Source organism: Microtus pennsylvanicus, chromosome X (assembly GCF_037038515.1).
Source record: "Microtus pennsylvanicus isolate mMicPen1 chromosome X, mMicPen1.hap1, whole genome shotgun sequence".
NCBI lineage: Eukaryota > Metazoa > Chordata > Mammalia > Rodentia > Cricetidae > Microtus > Microtus pennsylvanicus.
In genome coordinates, this window is record NC_134601.1 from 70,773,513 (window position 1) to 70,792,656 (window position 19,144).

Consider the following 19,144-nt stretch of genomic DNA (forward strand, 5'->3'; position numbering starts at 1 on the left):
ATTGCTTCCAGCTGACATGGTGGCAATGTTCTTCTTAGGGGGTCCTGTGAAAGCAAATGATGGTAAAATTCCCAGATTAACATTTGGTCTAAGAAAATTGTAACTAGCCTCTGAGTGTTTCGAGGAGGTCCGGCCAGAATGTTGTCAAAAATGTGCACCATTCGAAACTGTCTTGTGCAGTTGGTACCAAAGAAAAAAAAGTCTAAATTTAGCACTATCAAAATCATGACGTCATAGTAACCAGGTGGAGTTGATGTTGTGGGGCCCCATCTTCATCCTGGAAACTTCAAAGATTACTGTAGAAAAATATGTTGTTTGTTACGGGAAATTTAAACATTAACTACAAAGACATATACAGACATATAAAGACAGACACAGATATGAGGAAAGGCAAAGAAAGTTCATCAAGTATATTATTATTCTTATTCTGTCCCATATCATGGCTCCTGACCTGAGACAGAAACTCTGAGATATCTCTTATTAACAGGCTTGGAATTGAAGAGGGATTGAGCCATTGTCTAACTCAAAACCAGCTGTACATATGTAGTAACACACACACACACACACACACACACACACACACACACACATATATATATATATATATGTATATATATATATATATATATATATATATATATATATATATATATATATATGTTTGTACGTACTAAATAGTAAATACCCAAGAGGACATACAGAATATAAATGGGAGCCTATATGTATGAAAGAACTAATAGATATTAAACAAGCAGTAGTATCTTATTGCAGGCATTCACCATATATGACACAGTTGGTAAAGGTATGGGCTACAAGAAATAGTGTTATTCCTCATATTTAGCTTCAAGTATGCTCAGCTATAATAGAAGATGGTCTATAACTACAGTGGAAGAATTATTGAAGAAAGATAAAGCCCTTAAACATCAAGGTAGTTTCAGAGGTTTTTGAGGCCTCCCAAGACCAAATTCTTGGTGAGGGCCATTATGCTGATCTGCATAGTCAACTTATATACAAAGAATACATCTTGTTCCCATGCCATACAGCAGCTTTGAGTGCTAGTGAAAAGATTCAAGTACTAGGAAAAATGTTGAATCATATATTAAGGCTATACAAGGTCCAAGAGAACCATTTTGTAACTTTCTGCAAAATCAAGTCATACAATATGGGTAGAACATTTAGAAACTAGATGAATACTCATTGAAGCTGTCACTTTAAAAAATGTTAATTTAGAATGCAAAAAGTTATTTGGGCACCTAAATGTCAAATTGGCACCAATGGAAAAAATGGATCCTACACACAAAAGTCCTTTTACTGTAATACTGAGGCTTGGGTAGCAGAAATGATTCCCAAAGTTATGAAGAGACATCAAAATACCAAATTGTAAATATAGACTGCACTCTCATTTCCTGGCCACACAGACATGAATAATCACAAAACTCTATTAATTACAACACTTTTTAGCTAATGATACAGGCATATTCCTAGCTAGATCTTGTATCTCAAATTAACTCTTTTGTATTAATCTGTGTCTCAAGCTGAGGATGTGGCTTAGTGGTAAGGTTCTGACATCCTTCTCCTTCAGCAGTTACATGGCATCTGTCTGACTCTGCCTTCTTTCTTCCTGAATTTTCTTTTAGTTTTCCTGCCTATCCATATTCTACCTTGCCATAGGCCAAAGAAGCTTCTTCATTAACCAATAGTAATAAAACATACTCACAGCATACAGAGAAGAATCCCATATCACCAAATATTTTAATTGAAGTAGAATAGGCCATTTGAGGATAGATTGCTGTCAGGGCATTACTATAAATGTTTCTTCAGGGAATGGTCCAAATCGAAGGCTCCAAACTTTTGGATTGTGCAGAAGATTCATCAAAGATCAATAATGGACCAAGGAATGTAGATCAAAAAGAGACAAACAAGGCAATCTCTTGGGAAACTACTTGGTGGGACTCTCATAGGCCACAAGAAGGAAAGTAATCCTGTCATGTGCAGTCACTGTGGAGGACATACCAACCCAGGAAAATTAGAAACCTAATGCCTGTTGTAACATGAGGACCTGCATGTGGTGACCAACATGTGGATAACTGCACCCATATAAAACAAAGCAAGAGACTGGTTGAATGCATAGGGCCAGAAGGACAGAAAGGAAGGTTGAGATCATTGGTTACAAAAATGGGATGCCCAAATTAACACTCCTGACATCTTAGAAATGGATCATAAAACAACTCGTATTTTTGGGAAGGATATTATAAGGTATTATAAAAAACCTCATCAACCATTGTGGCTGTACAAAAACGCAGAATGACAACTGGCAAGCTCTCAGAGGTACCAATGGCCCTACCTTTAAAATTGTTGTCAGACAAACATACATGGGTTAAACAATGACCTTTAACAATAAAGAAGCTGCAGTCTTTAGATCATTTGGTAAAGGAACACTGAGATGCTCAGTATATTGAATAATCAACCAGCCCTTGGTATTCTCCTACATTTTTTGTTTAAAAGAATATTATAAAATGGAAAATGGTAACAGATCTAAGAGCTAATATGGATTTTTTGAGTTCTCTAATACCTAAAGAATGGCCTCTTATAGTTAATGACTTAAAAGACTGTTTCTTCACAATACCTTTACAAGAAAAAGACAGAGAAAAATTTTCTTTACAATGCCTACTTATATTAACTCTCAGCCTGTTAAAAGATATTATTGGAAATTGTCTGGCAAGGAATGTTTAACAGCCATACCCTGTGCCAATATTGTGTAAGTCAGCCATTGAAAATGATACACAAGGAATTACCTGAATCTATAGTTGATCAATTACATGGATGACCTTTTACTATCTGATTCAAATGTATATAATTTATAAAGAATGTTTGAAGAAATAAAGAATATTTTGCCTCCTTAGGGATTATAAATTGCTCCTGGAAAAAGGCAAAGAAGACATTCTATCAATTATTTAGTTTACAGAAAATTAGACCCCAAAATTATGAACTAGGAGAAATTGATTGCAGACTCAAAATAATATCCAAACATTATTTAGAGACATTACCAGTCTATGACCCAATATTGGAAGAATAGCTGATGAACTGATTAATTTAAAGAAAACCTTAAGTTGCAACAAGGAGTTAAATAGATCCAGGAATTAATCAGCTGAAGCTGGGAGAGAATTTACTTTGATTGAAGAGAAATTACTGAAGGTACATGTGGATTATGTGAACCCAAATCCTAACTGCATTCTAGTCATATTACACTGTGAACAATCCCCTACATGAATTTTCATGAGGAGAAAAGATATTATCTGAGAATGCATTTTTAACCACATAAACCAAGTTAAAAAAAAAACATTTGGAGAAGGTCTCTGAATTAATTCTAAAAGGAAAACTGAGACATTGTCAATTAGCAGTAATAGACTCAGAAGAAATTGTAGTACCATTAACGCATGGTGAAATTAACAAATTATGGGAAGAAAGTAAACCCTGGCAAAATGTTTGTAGTAGTTTTTGGGAGAGATAAATAACAACAATCTCAAAAGCAAAAGAATTTGACTTATGAAGAGAACTAATTGAATCCTTCCTTGCATTGTATGGGACAGAACAGTAACTGGAGCCCATACATCATATACTCATGAAAGTAAATCAGGAAAGACAAGCTACAAAATCAGAAACTTTAAGTAAAGTAGAACAAAGTCCCTATGATTCTGCCAAAAAGTCAAAATGATATTGTATTCTCATGTTACTGAGGGACTTTAAAAGTTTTCAACATAGGTCCTGATTTACAATATGAAGAAAGAATTGTTTTTCATATTGAAACTGTTGAATTTATACCAGATGATACAGAATTGACTTTATTATCTATTCAGTATAAGAAACAATTAATAATAGGCATTGTTCCATATACATAACACACATCCAATCCCATACATATCTGCCATGTTTTCCAACAGAGAATAATGCAGAAAACAATTAATTATTGATTGGGTATGTCTCAAAGGCCTCATAATTTCATAAAAATCATGTCAACAGCAAGTGTTTATAAAATCACTTTTGTATCTCATGGGAGCAGACCATGAAAACTATAAGGAGATATCATATTTGTTCTTTATAAGACAAATTACCACTACATTCAGGAAGTAACACAAAAGATAAACAGAGGAAAGAAGTCTGGCATATGGATTTGTTATATTTTGTTAAATATGGAAAATTAAAATATTTACACCATAACATTGATACCTATGAGTTTGGAAAAGGTTGACTCAGCAATCACACATTTACTAGAAGTTATGGTCATCATGGACTTACCTACACAAGTAAAAATAGGCAATGTTTTAGGTTACGTTGCTAAGAAACTAAAACAGATTTTTGCTTATTATAATATAATGCATAGTCCAGGTTTACAAAACAATTCTACACTTTATGCAGTTATAGAAAGATAAAATAGAAATATAAAGGATATGTTAAATAAACAAAAAGGATGACAAATACTCTTAAAAATAGATTGCATAATGCTTTATTAACATTAAAATTCCTTAATGGTAATGAGAAAGAAACAACCACTGCAGAGAGACATTAGACAATAGAAAGAATTTCTGAATTAAATTAATCAGTATACTTCAAAAATATGTTGATCTCAGAATAGAAACTAGGCGATGTGCTACAATGGAGAAGAGGTTTTGCTCTTGTTTCCAAAGGAGAAAAAAATCTATGGATACTATCAAAATTTAACATGATTCAGTTTAAAAAGGAGAAACCACTTGATAAAGAGAAATGACAGCTCATCCACAGAGGTGACAAATCTACCATTTGTAAGGAAACTTCGCAAAGGTTGGAGAATGATTGTGTTCCTATATTAGCAGGAAAATAGAAAATTCCCATCTATAGGAAGTCAAGAGACTTTGGGCAGGTACATACTTAAAAAGAAACAATAGCTATCCAGAAAGAATAACTAAGAAAGAAGAATCTGACTTATGAACCAATAATCTCTGGAGGGTAAAATCTCACTAATTAAACATAGATAACTCCTTACTTCTCAATATAATGATATTCCTGACTCACTTTAAAATCAAAGCTGTCTTTGAAGTTTCATATCTCTTTCTCTAATTTCAACCATGTTTTTAAAAGAAAAAATCAGAATTTCTGTCTCATATCAGGAGAGCCACCTTATGTGGGACAGAAAGAAGATAAAAATCTAAGGGCTAAGGTTATCAAAACTCTGTTTTCAAAAATTCTCTTTCTCCACATACCTATTTTTGTCTCTATGGTACCTTTCTTTGAATACATAGCTGACAAAATTTAAAGTTTTCATTTTGATATGAATAATTAATGTTTAGGTTTTCCACAATGAATAATAAGTTTTCCTATAGTAATTTCTAAAGTCTCAAGGAAGACAATGGGGCTCAACAAGAATGATTTCACCTGGTTCACATGATGCCATCCAGCAGATTGCATCACTTAAACATCAGTTTTGGACTACAAACTGCTCAGAATAATTTTGAGGTAGCTAGCAGAGATGACCCAGCCTAAGAAACTATTCAAGCAAGTTCTTGACACAAGCTCTGTACTTTCACAAAACACATAGACTGGACAAAAATGTCATAATTGCCTCTCACGGGACTTCACATTTAACCCATATTTTTCTTTTTGGGAACCTTCAAAGATGCTGTATACCCCATATAGCAGGAAGTACATTTCATAATATGACACCCACATTCCCCAGATTTGGGGTGGGTTTTGGTCATTCAATGGATTATGGATATTTTTCACTGTTTAGGGGGGATAATTACAAGTTATTATTGGCAATTGTCAAAAAATCTAAATAAATTAGATTCAAGGTTCTTGTTTTGAAAATGGGTATAAATATTATATGATAAAAGGGAATATCATTGGGTATACTCTGAAAAGAGAACAGGTAGATTTAGGTAAGATGAAAAAGTAATTTATTGTACCTACTTTTAAAAAGCAACTAATAGTTTTAAATGTTTTTCATTTGATTGAACTATTATATATTGAATATAAATTTTGTATATTGACATAAAGTTGAGATCGATTTTGTTAGATCATACTGTACAAATATTTCTATTCTTGTTCAAGATATTGTAATTATATAACTCATATATCAATGTAATGCAAATTTCTAGTCCTTGAAAATTATAATTATCACCTGTTTAGGATAAGAAGCAAATACACTGTTAACAATTTTCATCTATTATAATCAAACGTGTAGTCTCATTAGGTATGTTTTCAAGGCCAAAAAAAGATGTAATTTAAATAGTTAGGTCAACTTCAAAAACTTCAGAGACCCAGCGAATATAGCATTTAAAGTATTTTAATAGTATATGCTATTTCTTTTGACAATGAAATAAATCTGCTCCTGGAAGCACCCACTTGCTTCAGGGAAGATAATGGGCATTGAAAAATCTCCACATGGAATTTACTTTCTTTGTGGCAAAAACAAGACGCTAGGCAAGAAAATGCCCGTGTCCCAATTGTTAACAGTACACTGTCCTAATTGGACAAGCAGGACAGAAATGAAAGTGACTGCCAAATATTTTCAAGACAAGATGGGACAGCCCTTCAGAATATCCTTCTTAAAGAAAAGGCTATCAGATATGTTAGGTCTGTAGGCTGAAGAGAGATGCCTCAATGTTTCAGCCAGTTGTTTCTTTAATTTCTCACAATTTTTTGGAAGTCACTTGCTCACACTTCCTGCTTCTTCAGTTATTATTATTTACTTCTTGGGTTCCTAAGACAGTTGAAGACTAGATAGTTACAGTTAATGTTTTTCTTGTTTACCTGATGCAGGAAACATGTTATTACAGAAAGAAAATTCGGTACAAGACTTTGGATGCACCAAAAGAGGATAGATATGTAGTATTTTTGCTGAATTTGTCAAAAGTAAATGGACTAGACATTGTTGGTGCATATATTGTCTTTATATATTGTATATATCAATTGTACTTATTATATATTTTTTTTCTTATATTAGTTATGGCCTTCATTTTTATTTTAGATCAAAAAGGGACATGTAGGAATATTTTGTTTGTATTTTAATAAAAAAGAAAAACTTGCCTGAAGTTCAGAGAGTAAAAGAACTGCAGTGATCAGCCTTAAAGACCAGGCAGTAGTGACAAACACCTTTACTCCCTTTAGCCACAAAAGATTTTAATAGACACCAGGCAGTAGTGGCGCACACCTTTAATCCTAGACCTAGAGAAGAATACCTTCATCAGGCGATGAAAGGAGACAAAGAAAGAGACCCACATTGGAGCACTGGACTGAAATCTCAAGGTCCAAAACAGGAGCAGATGGAGAGAGAGCACGAGCAAGGAACTAAGGACCGCTAGGGGTGCACCCACACACTGAGACAATGGGGATGTTCTATTGGGAACTCACCAAGGTCAGCTGGCCCGGGCCTGAAAAAGCATGGGATAAAACCGGACTTGCTGAACATAGCGGATAATGAGGACTACTGAGAACTCAAGAACAATGGCAATGGGTTTTTGATCCTACTGCACGTACTGGCTTTGGGGGAGCCTAGGCAGTTTGGATGCTCACCTTACTAGACCTGGACGGAGGTGGTTGGTCCTTGGAATTCCCACAGAGCAGGGAACCCTGATTGCTCTTTGGACTGACAAGGGAGGGGGACTTGATCGGGAGAGGGAGAGAGAAATGGGAGGCGGTGGTGGGGAGGAGGCAGAAATCTTAAATAAATAAAACAAACAAACAAACAAATAAATAAATAAACAAATAAAATGGGAGGAGAGAGCTCTCACACACAGTCTCATTCTGAGATATCTGGAGGCAGGAGTGCCATTTAGGACTGAGGTAGATATAAGAGCCAGTAGCTGGCTCTTTTTCCTTACTGGCCTTCAGGTTAAACCCCAATTTCTGTCTCTGGGTTTTTATTAATTGTGCTACAGGGTACTTTGCCTGCTTAGTCACTTTCATTTTTAGTCTTCTACAACTGTCTTCCAACCCATGAGAAGGTGTCACCTACATGAATCCCATTTTGTCTTTGTTTTAATTAATCTGGAAACACCTGCATGTAGACCTACAGTTCAGTCCCTCACCAATGTGCTGAGTGATTCTTAGTCTATTAATATTTAAAATGAAGACTAATCATCACATACTATAATCGATGTATTCACCTCTGGTTTAACATAAATACATATAACTGAAATAAAAACTTTCTTCATAAAATATTTTATTATTCCTCATATAAAGTTAAGTTGTCATAACATAATGTCAAGTAGTTATCCAATTAATTTTCCAAAAGCATACATTTTCCATCCTTATGCTAAATGAATTGGCTATATTCCCTGTGCAAATTAATGTGATTGGCTATTCACTATTTATGAATACATATAAATACCCATGTTTAAAGTTTAGTTCAGCTAAATGCAGAATTGTAAATTAATAATAATCAATTTAGCATAAACTATTACAGTCAAGAGAGAAAGATCAACATTTTTTAAACTTTCCCATGAAAGAAATTGCTAGTCTTTTTTTTTTTTTTCTTGGAAACTCAATATCATGAACCAAAGTTCATGAAAAGTTTATAAACTAATTTTAGATGCTCAATATAATATTTGATATGAACAGTCTGGCAGTGAATTTCATTACCATTTTTATTTCCTTTAAAATAATGCTGTGTTACAAGCTATGGAATAATTTATGGTCCCTTGTCTAGATACTATTGAAACAATTAGAAAGCAAGAAGATCATATTTTTTGAGATAATGATATAAGGTATGTGGAAAGGAACTTAAGGAGGTACAGATTATTTTGACTTTATTACCATGACAATTACTGGCAAGGCAGTAATGATGATATGCACTTTGATCTGTTTTATCTCCCAGAGAGTTTGGCTAGGATATCATTCTAATTTCTACAAGGTATTTTCTTAATATTGAGAATAAGAATAGTAAGTTGAGAGTTATTATAAAAATAGAAGATGGGCCGATGTAGGCAAAACAGTATAATAAATATATTCAGTAAACAGCTTTAAAATTATAAAGTATAATAAATAAAATGAGTATATTTGAGGATAGTTACTATATTGAGTATATATAGTATACTCAATATAGTAAAATTCTTAATTTTAGTAAAAAATCTTAATTAAGTTCACTACAACTGTCCATGACAATGGAAGAAAAATGGATACACATGTGAAGCAACTGTATACATACTTTATTCTGTTATAGTAGCAATTTTATTGTGAAACATGCATATGCCTTGTATTTTATCACATGGCATATATAAAAATATATACAAAACAGTGTATATACTTAAAATTTAAAGAATTTTTTGACATTAGTTTTTATATTTGTTGAATATTAGCAAACAATACCATTTCTATGGTGTTTTGAAAGCTTGGTTCAATAGGCAAGAATAAAACAGACATTGGTTTAATGTGAATGTGAATCATACATACTATGTTCTCCAATTTGAGATCTGAGTTACTCAATATTTGTTTGTCTTATCTTGACCTTTTACAAAACATGACCTATTCTTTAAAGTTTTAAGTGCAAATTCATATTATTTAACACATTTGCTTACTTTTTCATTGTGCTCCACAATAACAATGTAAGGGCTTCATTCAGAGGTATCAATTTTATTTACTGTTTTATGCTTATACTGTTTTAATTAAAAATTATGTAAAGATTACTTACTTATTAAACATGAGTTTCATTGATCAAAATCTGGACTATTATCTTGTTTTTCTTTCATCTTTTCCAAATCCTCTTTAATGATTTTAATTGTTTAGTTTCAGCATACTTTTACATACAGTGTTTGGAATATGCTGCTTTTATTTCTCTAGCAAGTGAGATTAATTTCCTTATATAGAGATTCTTAACTAGAACAGGATTTACTTAACATTGAAAGAAGAAAATAACCAAAGCCCCAAATGATGAAAAAATTCTCTGAGTCATTTTAACATGAGCTGACATCTGGACAAGAAGTTATTTTCTGGTACAATCAGCCTCCTGGGTAGGGAGCGTGCCATCTCTGTGATCTGAAAAACAATCATTTTGTGCTAAGTGCCATGTCAAGCACTTTGTGCATGCTCAAGCAAACAGTTCTCAAATTGAACTGAAGATATGAAAAGGGAGAAAGAAAAACATTGGAGCCAGATGGATTTTCTGAAATTAGATACTCAGATAAAATAAGTAGCTTGTTTTCCCAAACTTGAAAAGCTGTATGTTTTCTTAATCTCTAAATAAACAAAATTCTCCTACCAATAATACAGTAAACTTCACAATAACTGAATATTTCTGCTCCATTTATAAGAGTGGCAATATTGGAACCATGTCTAAAATTCACACTTTGAGTAAATATCAGTTTTATTGTTAATATTCCATAGGTTTGTCTTGTATGTTTCATTATCATTTTTGATAAGCAAAAGATAATTTTTTTCAATCACATATTTTGGTTGAATATTTATTATTTATTTGGTAGATACTATGCATTAAATAGTAACAAAATAATTGTAGGATTCAGGTTTGATTATATGTCTATTCTACATATACCTTTACTCTGAATTTTTATGTTTTCTCCTTTGTTCGCATACAATGCGCTCACACACAGGGCACTCTCTCTTGTTCTCTCTCTCTCTCTCTCTCTCTCTCTCTCTCTCTCTCTCTCTCTCCAACACACATATGTGCACACACACACAATGATATTTCAAGTAAATTTTGGTTTTTAATGTTCCAGTTATTTAGCATGAATTTGCAAGTATATTGTTTTTATCTCACCAAAATCACTTTTATAATAATTATAATAATAAGATTCTTTTCTGGTAAAACTTAAGTATCATTATATTAAGAGGAATATAATACAAACATTGCATATTGTTATCATATCTAAATACATGAAAAAATATTAACTTCACTTTGGCAAATGATTTTGCCACAGTAAAGATTCAATGGGAATTAACAAAAACACATGTCTGGGTAAAAGTTGAGAGAACTGATAGATTATGAATTTAAAATCAAGTATAAATACAGTTAGTATAAGCAGACATAGTTTTAAGAATATTTTCTTAATAAATTCTGCATTTGTCACTGTTTTTAATATATTTTCACAATTTAATTGAAAACTTGAACTCGCATATAAAATGATAATAGGTTTGAATGATTATAATATATATGAAATTTAAGTCTGAGATTTTTAAATAGATTAAATGAATCCTATCAACAAATACTATTTTATTATCCTCAGTATAAATATAGAAAATATTGAGGTATAAAAGATAATAATTTCTTTCAAACCTACTCTGCCAGAAAATGAATGAACTAGGATTTAGGAACAATACTCTGGTGGTAGAAACTATCTTTCTTACTTGCTTATGCTTTGATCCACTCACCTAATGCCTATATGAATTATTTTCTTTCATAATCCCATGGCATTTTAAAAGTCATCAGAGAATTCACCTTTAATATATTTCATGTGTTTTCAATGAATAGTCTTTATTTTTTTAGAAGAGCTTAAATTTCAAATGTAAATTGAGCTGAAAGTAAAATCCTTTTAGGCCCTGTGCCTAAACACAGGCAAATATCACTAATTACATAAGTACTAAACTACACAAATATCACTAACTCTACTAGACTGGTAATTTTGTTTCAGTTTACAGAAATGCATGGTCATATAGGCAGTATTTCAAGCTCTTAATATACATTGTGCTTTTTTCTTTTTGGTTACATACTTCAGATGTGAAATGGCATATAATGATAATATTGTGGCGTCATCCAAAAGAGTTTAGTTGTTTTAGAAAAATCTTTATTTTTCTTCTTGTTCCCAACTTCTACAAACCAATATTTTTAAAAAATATTTCCAGAACCTTGCTCCCTCATGAATCTTGTATATTTAGAATTATGTAGCACATAAATTTTTTCATATTGGAACAATGTAAATATAAGATTATCCCATGTGATAGTTCATTTATTTTCATATTAAATGAAATTTTACTATGATTTACCTCATTTTATTTGTTAATTACCCTGCTGAAGGTCATCTTGTAGAAATTTGAGTTTAAAGAATTATGAATAAACCTGCTATAAACATGATAGTTCACAGTCTTGTAGACAGAAGAGAGCCAGCCAGTGACCAAACACTATTGTGGTTGTCTTGTAGTAACCATCTTGGTCCACCAGTAACTTATCTGGGGAGCAAGGGGTCCTGACAGTGAAAAACTGTTTGGCTCCTGAGGTCTACTCCCTACACCTTATGGTCCAGATGGTGGCTAACATGGATGATCAGTGCAGCGTAGATTGGTCTTCTCAGTATGGCATGATGGCTGGAACCAGCAGAGAGAATGGCATGGAGACTCCTATGCAGAAGAATCCAGAGTGAGAGGAGGCCAACCAGGTCCTGGCCAGCATCATCAAAGCAGGGGCTGCCAATGGCTTAAAAGCCAGTAGTAGTGAGCCTGTGGCCAGTCCACAATATATCTGTCAGGCAGAAGCCTCAGCTTTGCAGCAGTAACAACAATATTATCAATGGTATCAGTAAAACAATTATTCCTATCCTTACAGCTACTACTACCCCATGAGCATGTTCCAGAGCTACAGCTCCCTCTCCCAGTATTGGATGGACAACTGCTGTGGCTCAGCTACAGCCTAGCAACCATGGGATCCCCAGCACCAAGGGACTTTGAACAAGCCTCCAGTCCCTGGTATGGATGAGATTATGGCCTACCAGGCTTCCACTCAGCATCTACCTGTATGTAGCTCAGTCCCCTCAGCCCTTAAACCCTCAGCATGGGACACATGGTCTAAGCAATGGCCCTCAGCCTGGAATAGCCCCCACCACTCAGCACATAGTCAGGCAGAGGAACCTACAGAGCAGACCTACAAGCCACATAGCTACAGTAAGCCTGCCAAGCCCAAGAAGGGTCAATAGCTGAGAACCCACATGAAACCACCCCCTGGTACTGGAGGTCTCAAGTTCAACAACTAGAAGTAGTCTTTGTTGTCACTTTCAGCTCTGATACAGAGGGTCAACACAGTAGTTTTGGTTTCCAGCCCAGCTTGGAGAAAGCCAGGAACCATAGTGGGCCATCTGGGCTGGGAAATCTGTCTGGGAAGCCAGATGATTGGCCACAGAATGTGAAGAATGTGAACGAATATGTTGAGCAGTGCTTCATTGCCTGCAAGTCATAAGAGGACAAGGGCCAGACAGAGAAGCTGCTCAAGGAGATTCTACAGGCCCAGCTCCAGGATGGCTCTAACCTGGGAGCCTGTGGCTGAAAGTCACAAAAAGAAAGGGTGGGAAGCTCCTAGTAGCCCTCACCCTCCCAGGGGGGCAGGCTTGGTGACAAGGGGTGGGGGTACCCAATCCCAACAAGGGACACCTAGGACTAGGGTTGCTGGCTAAGCCCGGAGTAGCAGCTTCACCACGTTTGGCAACTGCAACATCTTCATGAAGGACAACAACTTTTCCTCCAGCACAGATTTGCATTTATGCTCTTCATTCAGCTCCCCTACCCATCACATCCAGGGAAGTGACTACCACTCAGACTCTGACAGCTCTTATTCAGGGAATGAGTGTCACCCTGTAGGCCATAGGAACCTGGTGTAGGAGTTCCTTCTGTTTGTGTGTTGCTTTCACTGGGTAATGAATAAAGAAACTGCCTTGGCCTAGTTGGTAGGGCAGAACTTAGGTAGGTGGAATAGACAGAACTGAGTGCTGGGAAGAAGGGCAGAGTGGCAGATGCATGGATCTCCTGCCTGAGACTGACACTGGTTAGAATCTTGCTGGTAAGCAACAGTCATGTGACAATACACAGATTATTAGAAATGGGTTAAATTAAGAAGAATTAACAAATAAGAAGTTAGAGCTAATGGGCTAGGGAGTGGTGTAGGAGCTTCTACTGTATATGTGTTGCTTTCATTGGTTGAATGAAGAAACTGCCTTGGCCTTTTAATTGGGCAGCACTTAGGTAGGTAGAGTACATAGAACTGAATGCTGGGAAGAAGGGCAGAGAGAGAGACGCCACGGAGTTGCCAGGTCAGACACGCTGAATCTTTCCCAGTAAGCCACAACATCATGGTGACATAAAGATTATTAGAATGTAGGGATAAGTTCCGCCCCTTAGGGGGCGTGTTTGCCTCGGGCTAATGTCTGCCTATAAATTTGGCGAGCATGCTCCGAGCTGTCGCTTCTGCTTTCCTGGTCTCCGCTGGAACGGTGGTTCTGTAAGTCTATTTCTACATTAAAACTATATATATATATATTTTTACAATCTGTCTGCATTCGTTTACGCCGCTACATTAGAAATGTGTTAATCAAGATGTGAGAGTTAGCCAATAAGAGGCTAGAGCTAACGGGCCTGGCAGTGTTTAAATGAATACAGTTTCTGTGTGATTATTCCGGGTGTAAGCTAGCAGGGTGGTAGGGAAGACAAGCAGCCTGCTCCACCTGTTAAAGGAACCCACATTCCAAGAGTCGGGGTGGTCATGGGGTCCACATGGATTGGGGCTGAGGCAGAGCACAGGGAGGAAAAAAGCACGACCTGGCTCCAACCAAATGCATCCTCAACGAGATAGCAGCACTCAAGTGTGAGGACCCAGAGTGTGTGCTTAAGGAGCAAAAGAGGAGACCCTGCTTCCAGCATGGATACTCAAGCTGCCTGTGCCTTAAAGCTTTGGTGCTATAGTTGAACAACCTGGAAAGCAGTGGAGCTGACCCTGACTGACAGAAGCTACAGATTGTGGGCACCCTTCCTGACATCACAAAGCACTATCTACAGAAAAACTGTGCTCCAGACCCATCAACTATGCGACCTGTGGCTGTTTTGAAGAAGTCTCTCTCTGTGCATAGTCAAGTCCCACTGGAAGGAGAAGCAGGACTATGCCTTCGTCTGTGAAAAGATAAAGGCCTTTCAACAGGACCTGATGGTGCAAGCAATCCACACAGAGTTCACTGTGGAGGTGTGTGAGACACATGCCCGCTTTGGCTTGGAGAAGGGTGAGCATGAAGAATTCAACCAGTGTCAGATGCAACTCAAGTCGCTGTACACAGAAAATTTGGCAGGCAATGTGCTTTACTGTACACCAAATCCTCTATTACATCTTCACCAAGAACCCTGGGGACATCAGTACAGAGTTGGCATACCTCACAAAGGAGCTGAAAGCAGACCACTGTGTGTTCCACTCATTGGAACTGAGGTCAGCCTGGGCTCTGGACAACTACTACAGGTTTTTTTTTTTCTGTTTCTATTGCCATGCACATTGTGTATCTGGCTACCTTGTGGACAAGTTGTTTGCAGATTGGGAGCACATGGCTGCCCTCAAGGCCGTCATCAAAACCTTCTGCCCTGTGCTGCCTGTCTTCTACCTGAGGCCAATCTGGCCTTTGAAGGTAAGGCTGCCTGCTGGGCCTTCCTAGAGCCCTTGGTCCTGTCCTACACGGGCCGAGATAACTCCAGTGTGGACAGCCGCCTCAGCCTGGTGCAGCTGTCACCCTTCTAAGCATCCATAGAGCATGGGTGGGCTTAGGGCTGTGGTCCAGTGCCACCTTTGCAGATTTTGTTTTTGAGTCATGGATGTGGGTTATAAATTAATTTGTGGAGAGTAGGCACCAGGAAGAGTCAGCATCCCTACCCCCGTTTCCTACCAGGGATATATACAGAGATTTTTTTTTTAATTTTCTTATATATTTTTCTCAAAGGGGATAATTGGGAGTATAGTAGAGGAGGACATGGTGGGGGCTACAGGTTCTTGTCCACCTCTCACCTCCACTAACACTGTCTCAGTATTTTTTTTCTCTCTCTTTTGAGCTCATACTCCAGCAACTGACCCTGCCTTGTGTCCCATCCCATGTTGGGAGGGGGGTTCAACGGAAAGAAGACAAGCTGTCAAGCCCTCACCCACCTGCACCAGAACACCAGCCAGCCACACCTATTGCGTGGACTGCCTCTTCATAGACTCTTGTTGCCCAGCCATTAGGGCCTCAGAGTTTAGGGTGAGGGAAGCTACTTAAAGACTATGCCCCACCTTCAACTCCTCACACCAGAAAAAAAAAACAGCCAGCACCATCAACACAGCCAGACCAGTGCCACACTGCACTTAGGACTCCAGGGCCTTCATGGGACCATTCCAGCAGGGCTGCCTCCTTTTATTCAAATTGTATTAAGTTGCCTCCATGTCCCTTCCTTCCTCTGCCCCAATGTTTCTTCTGATTTTTCCCTTCCCTCCCTCCTTTTCTTTCTCCATCCCTGCTGATGACTATCTTGAATATCACCATAGAACCTTTGTCTGGTGACAGATGGAGATAGAGACAGAGACCCACATTAGAGCACTGAACTGAGCTCCCAAAATCCGGTTGAAGAGTAGAAGGAGGGAGAATATAAGCAAGGAAGTCAGGACAGTGAGGGGTTGGTCCATCCACTAAGACAGTGTGCCTGATCTAATGGGAGCTCACTAAAGCCAGCTGGACTGGGACTGAACGAGCATGTGATCAAACTAGACTCTCTGAATGTGGCTGACAATTGGAGACGACTGAGTAGTCAATGATAATGGCACTGGGATTTGTCTCAACTGCATGTACTGGCTTTTTGGGATCCTAGTCTGTTGGATGCACACCTTCCTAAGCTTGGATGGAGGGGGGAGGGCCTTGAACTTCCCACAGGGCAGGGTACCCTGCCCTCTCTTAGGAGGAGGTAGATGGAGGGTGAGTGGGGGAGTGGGAAGGAAATGGGAAGTGGGGAGAAAGTGGAAATTTTGAATGGTTTCATTTATAAAGCAATAAAAAATTTAAAAAAATAGGTAAAATGTTTACCCTCCCTTCCTTCTTCTCTGCCTTCATGAATCACCAGCTCATGTCATATTTCCTTCTCTTTTCTGTCTGTGTGTCATTAAGTTATTTTCTTCTTTCTTCCCATTTCTTTTCAACCTTCCCCTCCCTCTTCTGCCGTGTAACTGGAGGATGTTCTATGAGGTTGCAAACAGCTAAACTGCCAGGCTGCTTTTCTTTCAGATGCCTCCCTACTTCCCCTTCCAAGCTCTCCCCTCCTCTCCCTTCATTCTACTTGATCATTGAGTACAGTACATTTTAGAAGTTTGAAACCAAAATTAAAGGGAGAGAGAGAGAACACATAATCAGAAACCATAATATACAGTCAAGAGAATCATAACATTATGAAACATCTTCAAGAATAACACTGAATTTGTTTTGTTTTGGACATATAATGCCTTCCCTCAAATTTGGATTTTATGCCAAGTATGACTCCATTGTAGAAACTGATCTTTCCCTTGTGAGTAGTTGTAAGCTGGAGAAAGCCTCTCTCTCTCAGCACTAGAACGCCACCTTGCTTGGAACTGTGCTTGCCATGTGCATGCGGACACAGTCTCTGGGAGTTCATATGTGTAGCAGTCCTGGTGTGATTAAAAACCATAATTTCCTTGGTGTTGTCCAGCCACACTGTCTCTTACAATCTTTTTAAGAAGCTTCTGAAAAAAAAAATACACATGAATGTCAGTTAAACATAATCATCAAATAGTGGAGTAGATAAGCTCCAAATAGATTTCTCTCAACAGAAAGTGAAACCTCTAGTGCAAAGAATGTTATTTATTTGATTTGTTGAGCAACATGACCTCAGGAAACTTGGCTTTTGCCAAGAATATTGGTTGCTTTCCAAAACCTGATAATAATGCCATGTTGCTGAAAACAAAATTTATATATTTCTTTAAGCACATAAAAGTCAAGTTGGTGCATAACTAAAGGTTTTATCCACACTGAATACTGTTCCCAAGTTGGAAAGATGTATGAATGCTACCAAAAGATAAAGAAAAACACCAATCCTGCTTTAAACCTTTCTATACAGCATGATGAGGTGATTTCCTCTCATGTTAATTACAATAGTGGCACTAAAGTTGTAGGAGTAACTAACCATAATTTGAATATTATTGGATTTAAGGCTTATACCATGAAACTGAATCCATGCTGAGACTACTTGGGTGACCATGAACCTGAGACTAGATAGGTCATCAAAACAGTTGAAAGTCACATCATAATGTTCTGATAAAGAAATGTAGCAGTACCTCTACTTGTAATCCTATTCAATATAGATCGTTATCTTACTTAGCCATCATCAGAGGAACTTATCCCTACAGTATGGAGGAATTAATACAGAGACTCACAACTGGACAATGTATAGATAGTCAGAGATACTGGAACATTCTGTCTGACATGGGATGTCTTAGGCAAACCCCTCTCCCATCAATATTTTTTAATTTATAGTATTTTTCTTTTTATATATTATATTTATTTTTAATTTTTCTCACATCAAGTACCCAGATATACCTTGAAAAATCTTAATAAAGTGCTGTATAATTTTACTTCCCACTAGAAATAAATGAGAGTTCTTGGTTCTCCAAATTCTTATCAATTTTTTGGGGGGAGGGATGTTCCCTGGCATTGACCATTCTAATCAATGGAGAAGTGATACATTTTAACTTCAGTTTTCATACCCCTAATGACATTTTATGTTGGATGTTCCACACATAAAATACTTTCTTACCATCTCTATCTTCTGTGAGATAGTCTTAAATGTTCTTTCATATTAAATTCACGTTTTTATTTTTGTTATTGTAAAGTTTCTCTGTCTTCCTTTCTGACTGTTTCCACCTCTGTCTCTGTCTCTCTGTGATTCTTTCTGCATGTCTCTTTCTGTTTCTGTCTCTCTCCCTCCTGTTTTCTCACTAAATGTGAAAAATAATTGTTTATGAGACGTTTCCTTAGAAAATATTATCTTATATTTCATATTTCTTCTTGTGTTTACATTGATTTCCATAATGCAGCAGTGTATAATTTGAAAGAAAACAAATATATTATTTTACAGACTTTTATTTTATTAAGCCCTACATTTTACTTTGCTCCACTCCCTGCCTCAACCCTCCTTCCTTCTACCCTCCCCCAAGGTACCCATGCTTCCAATTAACTCAGGAGATCTTTTCTTTTTCTACTTCCCATGTAGATTAGATCTATGTAAGTCTCTCTTAGAGTCCTCATTGTTGTCTAAGTTCTCTGGGATTGTAGATTGTAGGCTGGTGTTCTTTGCTTTATGTTTAAAAACCAACTATGAGTGAGTACATGTGATAATTGTCTTTCTGTATCTAGGTTACATCACTAAAAGTAATGTTTTCTAGCTC

At 36.7% G+C, this 19,144-nt stretch overlaps 1 pseudogene; it reads left to right on the top strand.

Annotated features, from left to right (window-relative positions):
• The first annotated feature begins 12,227 nt into the window (after window positions 1-12,227).
• LOC142841065 (leukocyte receptor cluster member 8-like) lies at window positions 12,228-15,463 on the top strand (annotated as a pseudogene).
• Window positions 15,464-19,144: the final 3,681 nt, after the last annotated feature.